The sequence below is a fragment of the Chelonia mydas genome, chromosome 24 (assembly GCF_015237465.2).
Source record: "Chelonia mydas isolate rCheMyd1 chromosome 24, rCheMyd1.pri.v2, whole genome shotgun sequence".
NCBI lineage: Eukaryota > Metazoa > Chordata > Testudines > Cheloniidae > Chelonia > Chelonia mydas.
This window is the reverse complement of record NC_051264.2, coordinates 10,930,577-10,946,060: the sequence shown is the minus strand read 5'-3', so window position 1 is coordinate 10,946,060 and position 15,484 is coordinate 10,930,577. Positions and strand designations below refer to the sequence as shown.

The following is a 15,484-nucleotide window of genomic DNA, read 5'->3' as shown; positions in this document are numbered from 1 at the left end:
GAGGGAAGTGATTATTCCCCTCTATTTGGCACTTGTGAGGCCACATCTGGAGTATTGCATCCAATTTTGCGGCCCCCATTACAGAAAGGATGTGGACAAATTGGAGAGAGTCCAACAGAGGGCAGCGAAAATGACTAGGGGCTGGGGCACATGACTTATGAGGAGAGGCTGAGGGAACTGGCGTTATTTAGTCTGCAGAAGAGAAGAGTGAAGGAACAAAATGGACACCATGTAGAATTAAACACATGGGTTTATTACGCACAGTGCTGGCGGAGCGTCACTTTGCTTATTAGGCTCAGAGACATTGCCAAGCAATTGATTACAACGGATTATATGGAATCTTCATGAGTGGAGGGAAGCGACAGGGTGGGAGGTCCCGAGCCCCTGGATAGGTCTAGCAGCAAGACAAGATAAGCACAGTAGCCAATAGTCTAAAGATTACATAATGTCTCCGCCCATGGTTTTAGGTTAACATGTAACATACTGTTAGTACACAGGTGTTTTCCTTTAAACAATGTATAAAGTGTACAAGTATAAAATATATATGTTGAGTTCTGCTTTGGGGTCCATAGGAATGAGGTAGCTCCTCTGATTGTCCAACGGGTACATTTCTGGGGGTTAAAGCAAAAAGACATTGAAAAGTACATGGCAATAGAAATTGTTTTTTAGGTTGCCCCGTTGTGTTTTTAAAGGCAGACACTGGCAATTGGGAGGGAGGATGTCATATCTAGCCTCTCCATGAACTCAAGGTTGGTATTTGGCGAGGGTAGTGGTATCTCTTGCTGCAGAGGAGTGGACATCGAGGCTCTTTTCAATACTTTGGTCTGTTTGCAGCTTCAGATAAGAGCGCCAATTACTGCTCCCCATCCGGAGTTTTGCTGACCATGCTTATTTTAGTAAAAAACAAGGTTGTCTCTTGTTTGTTCCGCTTGTCTTAGCTAATATTGTTCACTGTTTGCTCGGCCCCAAGGCTCTTTGACCAAGCTTTGGACTTTGGGCCTGTGCAAAGTTGCTGCCATAGACTGCGTCAGGATTTTACATACACAACAGATAGATTTTAGCCCTTCAAAGACTGAGGGGGGATTTGAGAGCAGCCTTCAACTACCTGAAGGGGGGTTCCAAAGAGGATGGAGCTCAGCTGTTCTCAGTGGTGGCAGATGACAGAACAAGGAGCAATGGTCTCAAGTTGCAGTGGGGGAGAACTAGGTTGGATATTAGGAAAAACTATTTCATGAGGAGGGTGGTGAAGCACTGGAATGGATTACCTAGGGAGGTGGTGGAATCTCCATCCTTAGAGGTTTTTAAGGCCCGGCTTGACAAAGCCCTGGCGGGGATGATTTAGTTGGTGTTGGTCCTGCTTTGAGGAGGGGGTTGGACTAGATGGCCTCCTGAGGTCTCTTCCAACCCTAATCTTCTATGATTCTATGATCATTCCCCCATTCCATGGGGGGAAACTGAGGCATAGAGAAGGGAAGTGGCTTGGCCAAGGTCACCCAGCAAGTCACTGGCAGGGCTGGGTTTACAATCCTAGTGTGCTTTGATACATTAGCCAGCTCTCTCTCTATATGAAGAGCAGTACAGGAGTGGGCAGTTAGGATGGAAATGGACACAGGGGCTGCAGCAGCACTCATTGGCAGTGGGTGAACGATGGGTTCAGGGAAGCTAGCCCCCACTCCAGCCAGCCCCTTCTGTCTGGAGCCCAGCCCCTCCTGCCCCCCACCAGAGCCCAGAGCCATCCCGCTCCTCACAGATGCCAGCCCCTGTCCTCCAACCCCAGGCCGCCCGAGCACCTCCAGCCCCAGAGCATTGGGCAGGTGGGCAGTGCGGCCCTGAGCCCCGGAGCAGCAGGTGGGCAGGCAGGGCAGCCCCCACCCCAGAGCACCAGGCAGGCGAGTGGCACAAGCACCGGCTCTAGCTGCCCGGAGTCCCTGGCCACAGGTTGGCCCCCACTAGCCCCAGCCCCAGCCCCAGCCCAGGCCCCAGCCACGGGGGAAGAGCCGCACAGTGCAGGGAAGCAGGAGTGGGTCTGGGGGTGGAGCATGGTTGGGGCCATGCAGGGTTGTTTGGGGAGGCTCAACCTCCCGCAGCCTTTAATACCCACTGACCTTGGAGGACCTGGACAGTGAGGGATTCCCTAACGGGAAGGGGGCAGAGCGAGGGATCTATCTGTTGGTGGGTGAGGTGTGTAAAGACGAGGCAAAGTCCCAAGGCAAACAGTTCAGTCAGCAGGTCCTTGCTAACAGAGGCACCAGGCCTCCCATTGTTCCTTCACAATTGGTTAGAGCTTTAACAGCTGAGCTGGTCCAGGAGACATGAACTAGCCAATGAATATTTCCCAGGGGAAAAGCTCATCAGAATACAGGTATTACAAAGCGAAATGCCTCATTAGCACCCGCACATCCAAGCCGACAGCTCCTGCGCTTTGGTGCATCCCGTCTATGTGCAAAGTCTCTGTGTGGTGCTTGGAGTGTGAGCTCACGGGGCAGGGACCATCCTTTCATTAGCCGAGTCTCCGGCTCCTCCTCACACTGTCCAGCTTGTCAGGCCAGTCACTGCAGTGATCTGATATTGTGCCCCCTGTGTCCAGCACAATGGGGCCCCAATCCCTGCATGGCTGTGGCCTCTGGGCACCACCGCAGTACATCCAATTAACTAATTATAAACACAAGACTCCAGCATCATCCTATTTAAATCAAACCCAAAGGAATCCTGTTCACTGTAAATATACACAGGGGAAATACCGCAGATCAAAGGGGATGATGCCTGCATTTGCCACGGGCTTCTTCCCTCTGGCAGCTGCTTGTCTTTCTGGATATTGATCCTCCCTGCTGGGGTGGCTAATAAGAGAGGGGGCAGCTGAGAAATGCTGGTTTCCACAAATTCTTTGGCCGTATGTCTGGTGTTGGTGTCTATATAAAAACACCCATCACCATAGTATCTGTTTCCTCCTCCCTCCAGAGCCTGCCAAGCATGGAACTGGCTTCTCCACCAAGCACCAGAGACTATGTCCTCCGAGCAAATCGCCTGCCAAGGAACACTTCTTGCTGGGCCCTTGTCTGTGCTCTACAAATCCTGGTAGCTGATCACACCCACCCACGGACTGATTCCATCCCCAGCGCTTCCTTGGATTTCTTTCATCACAAGGAGTTGGTGGGTTGGCCTGGCCTTTCCATGGGAGCTCCCTGCCTCAGACGCATCTGTGACCACCACTGTACTTCATCGCTGTTTCATTTTAAACAGCCTTCAGGCAAAGCTGTAAGGGTGGGTGTCAAGCTATCCTGCAGTGACTCAAGAGCATGAGTACCAACCTCAGGGCAAGGTCATATATTGCCTCCCCCACCATGTGTCTCTAATATCATGGGACCGACACAGCTACAGCCTACACTGCATACAACCTCAGGACAGACTCTTGAGAAGCAGGGCACAAACCCCAAATTAGTTGTGAGATCTATACTTAGATTTCACCAACCAATTATCAAGTTTAAACTCCTCAGGCACTATAACAGTCATAATATGGAGTCACAGACACTCCTTTTGGGTACTCCGATTTATCTTGCCACCCAGGTGAGCTTACCTTTGTGATAGATGGTCCCTTATACCATAGGCACTAACTCGGTGGGTACTCGGGGCTCAAACAATCACAGAAAAAAATAGGGAATTCCCTGCACCCATCAGTGGGGTCGCCATTCAGCTGTTTGGTGGCTGGTGGGAGGTGCTAGAGGGATGGCAGAGAGCAGCTGGCAGGGGAGCCTCGGGGGAGTGGGCAGAGCGGGGGCAGGAAGAGGTGGAGTGAGGGTGGGGGCTCAGGGAGGGGGTGGAGTGGGGTAGGAAGAGGCGGAGCAAGGGCGGAGCCTCCAGGGAAGGGGCAGAGTGGGGACGGGACCTCGGGGCAGAGCGGGAAAAAAGCACCCACCAGGAAAAGTAATAGCACCAGTGCCTTACACCAAAGACACAGCAATATTCAGGTTCAAAACAGCCCTAAAGGACCAGTCACTTACCCCAGCGCAATTGCACCTTAGATCTCACACCAAGACAACGCTTGTAGCCAATCCTATAATACAATATCAAAAGATTTATTAACTAGGAAAAGGCAATAAGAGTTATTTACACGGTTAAATTGGATAAACATACACACACAACTGAGTTCCAATCTTAAGTTTCAAAAAGTAATAGAAGCTTCTACAATAAGCAAGATCTGTATGTCCCCAAGGGCTGATGCAGGCCAAGCCTTGGGGATCATTTGTTTATGCTGGGTAATTCTTGCCCCTCGGAGTCCAAGCAATATAAAAGATACAGTAGTAGTAATCCACTGATTAGCATTCATCACCATGTAATTTCTGACAGGTTTCCACACCCTTTTTTTATTTATGTCTCGCTCTCCAGCCCCCTATCCAGTCATGTGCACATTTGGTGCAGATGGCCATTTTGGGGGAGGGAAAGTTTTTTCTTTTCTTTTTTTCCCATGGGGAATGTTAGGGTTCGTTGCGTGTGTGTTTTTACATATGAAGGTTAGAAGAAGACTGGGTTTTTGAGAGAAAAATCATTTGACAGGCCTTTTTAGAAAATAAGGTGTGTTCTGAGAGGAAAGAGAGAAAACATAAGGGCGGTTATTTTAAAAAGAGGTTTATGAGAAGAAAGAGAAAAAATAAGGGAGGTTATTAAAAGAAAGAAGGTTTTAGAGAAAAAGAAAGGAAGTTATTAAAGAAAAAGGGGTGTGAGAGGAAAGAAAGTGCTTTACAGAAAAAACATGGTTATTTTGAAAAATCGACAAGTGAGAAAAGCAGATGGCAGAGAGAAGAGGAGAAAAGAGAGTGTGATGAGCACATGCGAGCGGGAGAGAGAGACGCACAGCAGCTTACATCAGAGGCTGCCTCTCGGGAAATGCCAGCAATTCTGGGGTCAAACCACGCCTCCTCGGTTGGACCAATCAGGAGCTGGTCTATAGCTATGTCATAGAACACATTTTCCTGAAACAATCATATTATCCCAAGAAGCATAGCTTTTGACGGGTGGCTGGTTTAAAAAAAAACATAACACAGCAATCTTATTAAAAAAACCTGTTAGCTTGTTTTTTAAAGCATTACTGTGACCAGGGTCCCACTTTGAAATTGCTCAATTAGGGCAAACTGCAAAGAATGAGGTAGATGATCCCCAAAACTGGTAGTTATTTCTAATACTTAGATTTACCAAGCCAGCAACAAAGCAGCTTCTACAATACCTTACTGGTTACCTAGAAGCCAAAACAACAGTTCCCTTGAAACAATCCAGCCTTGGGCTCCCACCCAGACAGCCAAGTGAAGTATGATGAGGATTACTGAAAATCTTGTTCATCATATAAAAAATTCTACCAATGCCAAAGGATCAGACACATTACCCACCAGGTTAATTAATATTTCAGATCTTACCCAAATACATGCTTACAGCCAATTCTTATGAACTAAACTAAGATTTATTAAAAAAGAAAAAAGAGCAAATACTGGTTAAAAGACATTATACACACAGGTATGAATAGAGTTCTTAGGTCAGTTTCATAGTAGAGATAGTATGCTTTAGAGTTGCAAAAAGTTCTTTCAGAATAAATTCTGTAAGTTATAATCCAATGTCCAACATCAGGGTGACCCAGTCTGGAGCTGGGGCCCTAAGTCTTGTAATTCAAACTTCCCCTGATGAAGCTTAAGCAGACCTGAAATAACAGGATCAGGGCCCAACAGATCTTTTTATAGTTCTCTGGCAGGCCATCTATAGCCTCTTGACAGCAGGCATTCCTTGGGTGAAGAATAGTGGCTTTGAAGTGACCTCCTATTTCCTAAGCACCACTGGTGATTAGCTGCATGGAATAACATATGGCAACTGCCCATTTTCAAGTAGTTTACCACAAACTTCAAAGAGGAATAAAGTCAATAACATCACTACATTCACAGTTTGTCTAAAGGTTAACATCTCCTTTTGACCTCTGAATTAACAGAATACAATGACAGACAGGAACCAATTGGTTATGTTGTCAACCTCTAACCATATATATGTAAACACACAAAAAACACAATCATTATCTACTAATATGCCTCTAAAGGTTGAATCTGGGTCAATTAGCCTGCTAGCTGTGTAACCCTTTCTGGTCACAAAGCTTGTTTTTTAAAGTGTTGCCTAAAGGAAAACTTGTATAAAGAAATCTTTAACTTTATACAAAACACACACACACAGTGGCTAACTTAACAGAAAAAACAGTTTATGTAAAACAGTGGCTAAAAAGGCTGTTTCTCCCCCACTTCCTGACTTTTAAAATCCCGTTAAAGTTTTAACAATTGCCTAAAGGAAAAACCGGTTGTAAAGAAGGCTTTAGATTGATACAAAACATGAAAAAACTTTAGCTTATGTAAAAGCGTTAAGAAAGCTATTTTTTTCTACTTTTTTTTTAAAATCTAAACCAAGGAAAGTTTTAACAAATGTTAATCAAAGGGAACGTGTGTAGATTTCTTTATTTACAGCATTTAGTTTTGTTCCTGGAGTTAAATTACCTTTAAAATTGGTAGAAAGCCACTTATTGAAAGTTAAATCAAGCTCTCTTATTGCGTTTACTTAAAAGTTTTACTGGAAATTAGCATCTATTGACTTTAGTTGTAAGGAGACCTTTTAATTGAAGCTCGGTAATACCGGTTTACAGGATATTCTTGTAAAGTGTGAATGTAATATTCCCATCATTTAAAATAAAAGTTTAAAAAGACAAAAGTTGAATAACTGCATAACAGGAGTAAAGCTATACGGGGTCTAAACGTGACACTAAGAAAGCAGAATTTTGCAACAAAGAGGCACCACTTCTAAATGTATGAAGATAAAAGGCTGAAGCAGATCACCATGGTTATTTAAGTAAGAGCCTGGGTTAAAAACAAATGCCCTTACTAACAGCAGATTCTGTAAAAGCCGTGTGCTATTTTTTTGTAGTGATAAGAGAAAGTTGCTCTCCGGACCTCTATTTTACACTTTGGCCTTGCCTTACTTAAAATTATTGTTAGTTAAAAAAAAAAAAAAGAACATGGGGTATACGTTGACATTAATGCCGCTTTTTGAAATATATATATGCAGGGGTTAAAAACTCGTGCCTTTACTAACAGCAGATGCTACAAAAGCTACATGCTACTGTTTGCAGTGATCAGAGAAAGTCATCTCCCCCAGACTTTTTTTCTTAAATCTTTTGCTAACATAAATAAACAGCACTGATCATTTTTGACTGAGATGTAAATACTTGTTTTATAGTGAAATGTTACTTAAAACGTGTTTATCTGTGTGTTTCAATACAAAGTAGCATGCAGTAAGGAGAGGGTTGTGCTTTTCAAAAACATTTTGCAGTGAAATTCATTTTTAATCACAGGATTAAAATTAAATAATGTAAGCCTAAAGGGATGCCAAGTTTACTTACTATCGATAATCATCATATCTGTGACACAGCTTAAACAAAGATTTTAGTCTAAAGTTCATAGTAAGAAAAATCCCCATAAAAATACTCTGCAGGTATGTAAATTGTAAAGAAATAGCAATATTACAACTGGTAATGTATTCGGTGTGGTGTTACTACCAAAATAATAATTTAAAGAGTTGTTTTACAATAAAATTTCATGAAGAAGAAGAATGATGCAGGAACACAGCCACTCCTGTCCCCCAGCCCTTTTTTCCTAGAAGAAAACTGTATGAAGAAGGTAGATAACAGTTGACCCCCTCACCTTGGTTCTTTGAAGAAATGACTTTTAAAAAAATAATTTTAGGGGCCCCCCTTTTTTTACAGAATTAGTCCTATACATAGACTGAGAAAAGTGGACATAGTGTTCAGAAGAAATATTGCTGATGTACTTTTATATAAGACGTCTGCTTCCATGGGGAGCAATGAAATGGTAAAACAAAAAATACTATTTTGTGTGTGCCACCATGTTTTGATGCATGTGGGGTGGTCAGCAAAAAACAGTAGCATTTAATTTTAAATAGGCCAATGCCTTTTCCTTGAAATATCACAAGCTGCTCTAGAAGGGTTAACAAATTTTGGTTAGATCATGTTTAATGTTTTACAGAATTATGGTTTTATTTTTGGAAGAAAAATGTTTTTAAAGTTTCTTTTTTATTATTATTTTTAATTTAGATCAAGATGGAGGTCAAATTCAACAGATGATAGTTTTTCCTGACAATACAGAAGATGATATGGGTTGTTGTTGTTTTTTTAATATGAGTTTGCAATGTTCTGGCTCTTCTCCCTGAGGTCCTGCCCTTTCTCCTCCCCCTGCCCTGAGGCCCCCCCACTCGCCACTCGCACCTCTCCATCCCCTTCCCTGAGGCCTCTCTGCTCCATCCCCCAAGGCTCCTCTGCAGAAGGGGTGGAGGTGCCAGCAGTGGAGGGGGCAACGAGACATGAGTGGGGGGGATCCTCGGAGGAGGGGGCCAAGAGGGAGCAGGGCCTGGGGCAGAGTTGGGGGTATAGCGTGGGCAGGGCCTCAGGGGGAGGAGGCTGAGTGGGGGGGCCTCAGAACGGAGCAGGGAGCGGGGCCACACTCCAGGCGCTGGTGGACCTCCCGCACACACTTCTAGGGAGCTTCTGGCACTCAAGCCCAGCCTCCACAAATGCAGGAGTCACACGCCACCCATTGTTGCCATTACAAACAGCCGTTGATATAAAGGTTGTTGTTTTTTGTAGTAATAAGAGAAAGTTTCTCCCCACACACACACACCATCTCTTTTTTACACTTTGGTCTTGCCTTACTTAAAACGATTGTTAGTAAAAAAGAAACAAAAACAATATGGGGTATGCCATGCAAGAATTTCATTCCTTCTACCTCTGTAAAGGGCATCACCTCAATCTTTTAGATCTCTCCCACTTTCTTTTTCATAGCCCTCTTTACATTTTTAGATTTCATGTTTAGTCAGAGCTGTTTACCCTTCACCACTTTCTCCAGTTTTACAAACATTGCCTGTGTTTCTGTTATCTTTTGATTTAAGGCCTCCCTCTCTTCTGGCAAATCTTGTGTTTGAAATAAATTAAAAACTGGATTCTTTTTCTCTATTGAATGCCTAAGAACCTGAAAAGCTCTTTACAATCAGCAATTGCTGCATCAAAACCATTTGTCCCTGTCAAGCCGACAGATGGCCAGGTGTTTGCAGAAAAGGCTCACGGTTGTTCGGAATTGGGGGTGTTGGCCTTTTTGTGTCATGGTTGCCATTTACCCCCGACCCTGGAAACTGCAGCTGCTTCAGAGGATCTTACAGAAGCTAACTTTGCCCTTTTAAAAGCTGCTTCCTTTGAGTCCTTAATGTAAAGAGAAGGCTCTGGATGTGCTGGGTTGTTCATGGTCCCGGAGGCGTTGGGCCTTTTGTGTCGTGTTTGCGACTTACCTCCACTCCTGGAAACTGCAACTGCTTCAGGGAAGCTTGTAGAAGTTATCTTTGCCCTTTTTAAAGCCAGTTCCTCCAATGTTTCTTCTTATAAAATAACACTTGATAAGTCTGCCAATACACAACAATACAATGTTTTTAAAACAAAAACCTGTCAAAAATCGAGACACCTCGAACAAATTCCTGCATGGCATAACGCATGCAGCCAGGTGATGAGCATGCCAATTTGCCCAAGAAGCCAACCTCTCTGCTGCAGCAATAGGTCTTACACACAGTGGAAAAAGTCTTCACAGTGTAGGGGGCCTCCTCAGTGTTTCTATGTCCAGTTGATCTCTCCCAGAGTAGTTTGGAAAATGCATTTCAGGGCAAAATAAGCAACACCCCAGGCACAGGGAGACAGTCAGGGGACCGCCCCGTATTCCCTCAGGCAGGGAAGACAGTCAGGGGATCACCCGCACTCCCCCCAGACAGGGGGAGACAGTCAGGGGGTCACCCACGCTCTCTCAGATGGAGCTCTCCTCCTCTCATCACCCCTCTGCTCAGCTTAGTCAGCCTTCCTTCCCCCAGGGTTTGCCCAGTCACCAGGCTCAGCACCCTGGGCGGGGTGAGCACACTGCCATCTTCCCCATCTCTTGGCTACCCAGCAACAAGCCTGGCTCCCTTTCTCGTCTGACCTATTAACCGGGTTAAGTTTGTTTCTCCATTCATAAAATAGAGACAACTGTCACCGGTCAATGAGAGAGGCCATTAGAACTCTGAATAACTAAAGGCTTTGAGAAGGTGAATTGAATGCTCCTGCTCACCTTCTCATCGTGCAGGAACAAGGGTTGTTTCTATTAGGGTTGCCAACTTTCTAGTGGCACAAAACCGAACACCCTTGCCCTTCCCCTGTCCCAGCCGTCATCTGAGGCTCCGCCCCTGCCCTGCCCCTTCTCTGAGACCCCCGGACCTGCTCGCTCCATCCCCTCTCCCTCTGTCACTCTCTCTCCCCCACCCTAACTCTCTTGCTCATTCTCACCGGGCTGCCTCAATGCAGGGGGGTGAGGGCTCTGGCTGAGGGTGTGGGCTCTGGGGTGGGACCAGAAATGAGGGGTTCAAGGTGTGGTACAGGGCTCCAGGCTGAGGCAGTGGGTTGGGGTGCAGGAGGGGGTGAGGGCTCTTGCTGGGGTGCAGGCTCTGGTGTGGGGCTGGGGATGAGGGATTTGGGGCACAGAAGGGTGCTCTGCGCTGGGGCCGAGGGGTTCGGAAGGTGGGAGAGGGATCATCAAGGCTGGGGCAGGGGGTTGGGGCATGAGAGGGGGTGAGGGGTGTAAGCTCCATGCGGCACTTACCTCAAGCCGCTCCCGGAAGCAGCGGCATGTCCCCTTTCTGGTTCCTACACGGAAGCACGGCCAGGTGCTCTGTGTGCTGCCCTGTTGGCAGGTGCCGCCCCTGCAGTTCCCATTGGCCATTCCCAGCCAATGGGAGCTACAGAGCCAGAGCTTGGGGTAGGGACAGCGTGCAGAGCCCCCTGGCTGCCCCTGCACCTAGAAGCCGGAGGCGGGACATGCCGCTGCTTCCGGGAGCCGCAAGGAGCCTGCCTTAGCCCTGCTGTGCCACTGACTGGAATTTGAACAGCCTGATCAGCAGTGCTGACTGGAGCCGCCAGTGTCCCTTTTTGACCAGGCATTCCAGTCGAAAACCAGACACCTGGCAACCCTATGCAGTGGAAATTGGCTCAGCTGTTAAACCACATGCTACAACAGGAAGCAGGGCCAGGGCTGTCAAGTGCGTGTGGTCTGGACTTTCCCGGAAGTCCCAGGTGGCACCTCACATGCTGTAAGGAATATTGACCTGATGCCAGCTGGAGACTGACCTTGCTCTGGGTCAGGGGGCAAAAAGCAGGCTGCAGAGAACAAACAAACCAAACACACTGTACGGGGAGATGTCAGCAAACCAGTAAAGTGCCTGAAACCACTATGGCTTATTGCTAAAAGCAGCCAAGACAGCAGGCTTAGTTTAAGCAAGGCAGGAGGGGAGGGCATTTTGGGTGCCACAGAAAAGGCAGCTTGATCCCATGTCCTTCCTGATAAGAATTGTGTTGAAGTTGCTGATACATGCATTTTAGAAGAGCAGGTTATGCCCTAGGAATGTCTATTGGGGCCTCAAGGCTGAAAACTCTGGAAAAACCCACACTTGGTTAATCAATAATCAGAAGGAACCTCTTGCTTGACTATTGAAACTGCTTACTTAACAAGTTTTCTTTAAGGGACATGTCATTCTATTGCTAATGTATAAATAAGGGGGAAAAGTTAGAGGTAATTGGATTCTTCTGGACTCTCCCTCTGGATACATCTTGCAGTCCCCAGCGGCAGATGGACTGCCACTGTTCCACTCGAGAGCCACACTCAGCTTCGGTAATTATCAAGGGTTGGGGGTGTTTTACTAACCTGTTGCGGACATTGTGCGTAAGTGCTTGAGACTAAGTAAAGTTCAGCTTTAAGTGAAAGCACTCTTGTGTTGTCCTGTTTGTGCCAGCCATCGATCGGTGGACCGGCCGTGTCTCCCCTGATTTATTTCCTGACACCACCTCGCACACAGTAAACGTTACCAAGAGCTTTGGGTTGACAGAACCGCGGGTAACAACAATATTTCAACCAGCAACAATCACTCTGCCTGAGGTGTCAATTTGGATGCTGATGGAGCCAAAGTTCAGGGCTGATTGGACCCCGCTTCTCCGAGTTCATGAGCTCTGAGCGGCGCAGCATGGGGGCTAAGTCAGGCTGTCTGCCTGTCCTGGCACCATGTGCGGGCACCCCGGAAGCAGCCAGCAGATCTGGTTCCTAGGCCAGGGGGCCAGGAGGCTCCATGAGCCACTCTCGCCCGCAGGCACCACCCCCACAGCTCCCATTGGCCAGGAACCAGCCAATAGGAGTGCAGAGCCAGTGCTCGGAGTGGGGTGCAGCGTGGTGCCAGCCAGGACAGGTAGGGACTAGCCTGCCTTAGCGCCACAGCATTGCCAACCGGACTTTTAATGGCCCAGTCAGCAGTGCTGACTGGAGCCGCCAGGGTCCCTTTTCAACCATTTGTTCCAGTCGAAAACTGGACAACTGGTCACCCTAGTTTCAATTATGTTGCAAGAGGGAAATTTTTAAAATGACACAAGGATTTTTTTTTTTACACACTACATGATTAACCCATGGAACTCACTGCTATAAGATCTCACTGTGGCCAAGAGCTTTGTAGGATTGTAGAAAATATGAGGCATTTATTTGGACAATGAGAACATGCAGAGTTACATTTGTAAGAGAAAGAAAGAAAGAAAGAAAGAAAGAAAGAAAGAAAGAAAGAAAGAAAGAAAGAAAGAAAGAAAGGTACCCTGGATAAGGAAGCAGAGGAGACACGTGGGGCGGTCACATATCCTCTCCTTTACATTGTGTTCTTCCAGTATGGGGAGACATGAGTTCTCTATGGATCAAAGTGATTGTTAAATGTATGAGTGCATTTGATGTTTAAACTTCATGAAAACTAGTGGTATGTTACTTGCATTGGTTTCACTTATCTGTATCCCATTATAAAGTAGTAGCAAACATTTACTTTTGTGTATATCCCTGTGACTAAGTAACCCATCAAACGAGAAAGAAGCCTCGTGGAATGCAAATGAAGAACTTTAACAGAAAAGTGCTAATTTCAAAGCAAGTGGTCATTGTGTGTGATGATTGGAGGTCAAAGACTCACAATGCATTCCTCACTCTCCATCAGCAAAGGAAAAGCCCATGTGGGTAGTGACATTGTCAGCTTGTTTTCTGTGAGAAGCTATGTGCATGGACTCCACGAAAGGTCCTTCATCTCTGGACTGTTTGGACTCTTACAGGGAAGTGTACCAGATGCAAAGCAGAGATCCCCAGCTATAATCTGGGTACCTGGAATAGACTTTTGGGAAACTGGCAGCTTATTACATCACTTCCACCATTTGGAATTACAAACTGCAACTCACCTGTGCATAGTTTTACCAGCTTTAAACTTTCAATAACTTTCTCATTTCCTTTTCTTAGCTAATAAACCTTTAGTTAGCCCTGGTCTACACTAGGACTTTAGGTCGAATTTAGCAGCGTTAAATCGATGTAAACCTGCACCCGTACACACGATGAAGCCCTTTATTTCGACTTAAAGGGCTCTTAAAACCGATTTCCTTACTCCACCCCTGACAAGGGGATTAGCGCTTAAATCGGCCTTGCCGGGTCGAATTTGGGGTACTGTGGACACAATTCGACAGTATTGGCCTCCGGGAGCTATACCAGAGTGCTCCATTGTGACCGCTCTGGACAGCACTCTCAACTCAGATGCACTGGCCAGGTAGACAGGAAAAGAACCGCGAACTTTTGAATCTCATTTCCTGTTTGGCCAGCGTGGCAAGCTGCAGGTGACCATGCAGAGCTCATCAGCAGAGGTAACCATGATGGAGTCCCAGAATCGCAAAAGAGCTCCAGCATGGACTGAACGGGAGGTACGGGATCTGATCGCTGTATGGGGAGAGGAATCCGTGCTATCAGAACTCCGTTCCAGTTTTCAAAATGCCAAAACCTTTGTCAAAATCTCCCAGGGCATGAAGGACAGAGGCCATAACAGGGACCCGAAGCAGTGCCGCATGAAACTTAAGGAGCTGAGGCAAGCCTACCAGAAAACCAGAGAGGCGAACGGCCGCTCCGGGTCAGAGACCCAAACATGCCGCTTCTATGACGAGCTGCCTGCCATTTTAGGGGGTTCAGCCACCACTACCCCAGCCGTGTTGTTTGACTCCTTCAATGGAGATGGAGGCAACACGGAAGCAGGTTTTGGGGACGAAGAAGATGATGATGATGATGAGGTTGTAGATAGCTCACAGCAAGCAAGCGGAGAAACCGGTTTTCCCGACAGCCAGGAACTGTTTCTCACCCTGGACCTGGAGCCAGTACCCCCCGGACCCACCGAAGGCTGCTTCCTGGACCCGGCAGGCGGAGAAGGGACCTCTGGTGAGTGTACCTTTTAAAATACTATACATGGTTTAAAAGCAAGCATGTGAAAGGATTACTTTGCCCTGGCATTCGTGGCTCTCCTGGATGTACTCCCAAAGCCTTTGCAAAAGATTTCTGGGGAGGGCAGCCTTATTGCGTCCTCCATGGTAGGACACTTTACCACTCCAGGCCAGTAACACGTGCTCGGGAATCATTGTACAACAAAGCATTGCAGTGTATGTTTGCTGGCGTTCAAACAACACCCGTTCTTTATCTCTCTGTGTTATCCTCAGGAGAGTGAGATATCATTCATGGTCACCTGGTTGAAATAGGGTGCTTTTCTTCAGGGGACACACAGAGGAGCCCGTTCCTGCTGGGCTGTTTGCCTGTGGCTGAACAGAAATGTTCCCCGCTGTTAGCCACGGGGAGGGGGAAGGGTTGAGGGGGTAGCCACGCGGTGGGGGAAGGCAAAATGCGACCTTGTAACGAAAGCACATGTGCTATGTATGTAATGTTAACAGCAAGGTTTACCCTGAAAGAGTGTAGCCACTGTTTTATAAAATGTGTCTTTTTAAATACCGCTGTCCCTTTTTTTTTCTCCACCAGCTGCATGTGTTTCAATGATCACAGGATCTTCTCCTTCCCAGATGCTAGTGAAGATTAGAAAGAAAAAAAACGCACTCGTGATGAAATGTTCTCTGAGCTCATGCTGTCCTCCCACACTGACAGAGCACAGACGAATGCGTGGAGGCAAATCATGTCAGAGTGCAGGAAAGCACAAAATGGCCGGGAGGAGAGGTGGCGGGCTGAAGAGAGTAAGTGGCGGGCTGAAGACAGGGCTGAAGCTCAAATGTGGCGGCAGCGTGATGAGAGGAGGCAGGATTCAATGCTGAGGCTGCTGGAGGACCAAACCAGTATGCTCCAGTGTATGGCTGAGCTGCAGCAAAGGCAGCTGGAGCACAGACTGTCACTACAGCCCCTGTGTAACCAATCGCCCTCCTCCTCAAGTTCCATAGGCTCCACTACCCAGACGCCCAAGAACCCCCAAGAAGGCTGGTTGGCCGGTGGGGGGGCCACCGGCCAACCAGCCACTCCGCCACAGAGGATTGCCCAAAAAAAAAAGGCTGGCATTCAATAAATTT

At 46.9% G+C, this 15,484-nt stretch overlaps 1 long non-coding RNA gene across 2 annotated transcripts; it reads right to left on the bottom strand.

Annotated features, from left to right (window-relative positions):
- Positions 1-354: 354 nt before the first annotated feature.
- On the bottom strand, positions 355-10,884 carry LOC122463778. Of its 2 annotated transcripts, XR_006287404.1 has the most exons (4): positions 10,701-10,884; positions 9,370-9,480; positions 3,999-4,051; positions 355-611 (listed from the first exon to the last, which is right to left on the bottom strand). It is a non-coding gene; the product is annotated as an uncharacterized LOC122463778 (long non-coding RNA). The 2 variants fall into 2 exon arrangements; XR_006287405.1 differs by lacking the exons at positions 9,370-9,480; positions 10,701-10,884 and adding an exon at positions 4,860-5,241.
- Between the last annotated feature and the right edge of the window lie 4,600 nt (positions 10,885-15,484).